The following is a 685-nucleotide window of genomic DNA, read 5'->3' on the forward strand; positions in this document are numbered from 1 at the left end:
ATTAAAGTCCAATCTCAAAATATACATGTAAATAAACGAAGAAAAGATAGAGCAGGGAAGGACATATCCGAAAAACATACGAAAATATTTTTTCATATATCAGACATATGAAGAAAAAAAAATATTACAATAGGTAATCACACACTTTGCTGCTTATCATTATTAAAATGTTCAATAATCTCTTGAAGGCAAAAATACCATCACATCACCATAAGAGTATTTCATAAGCATGTCCATGTTAATAAAGGGAGTCAAAAGAGTATTCTAAATGAAATGAGTATTGCAAATTATGACCTACCTTTTATTACATCCTAAAAGTGAAGACAGGGCATAAAGTTACTCATATAAAAAGGGTACACTATTAAGGAGGTTGGAAATACCTCATGACACCCTTATCTTGTGTTTGCAATATGTACCCTCGCCATTATGCAGTGTAGTAACCCCCTATATTGGACACTTAGTCATCGAAATACCCGCAGGAAATTGTTATTCTCTTGAAATGTAGCAATGAGGCAACATACCCTGAAGATTAATTTCCAAACGATTTTTCTACGTAAGACCATATTGTTTGCTATCAAAATTATACATATGAAGGACAGATTAGTTGAAGCAAACAATATGATGAAGTCTTTGTAATATTACTCTTTAAATGGTAGGGGTTAGCGATGCTGATGACATTGGTAAC

The sequence above is a fragment of the Penaeus monodon genome, chromosome 25 (genome assembly GCF_015228065.2).
Source record: "Penaeus monodon isolate SGIC_2016 chromosome 25, NSTDA_Pmon_1, whole genome shotgun sequence".
NCBI lineage: Eukaryota > Metazoa > Arthropoda > Malacostraca > Decapoda > Penaeidae > Penaeus > Penaeus monodon.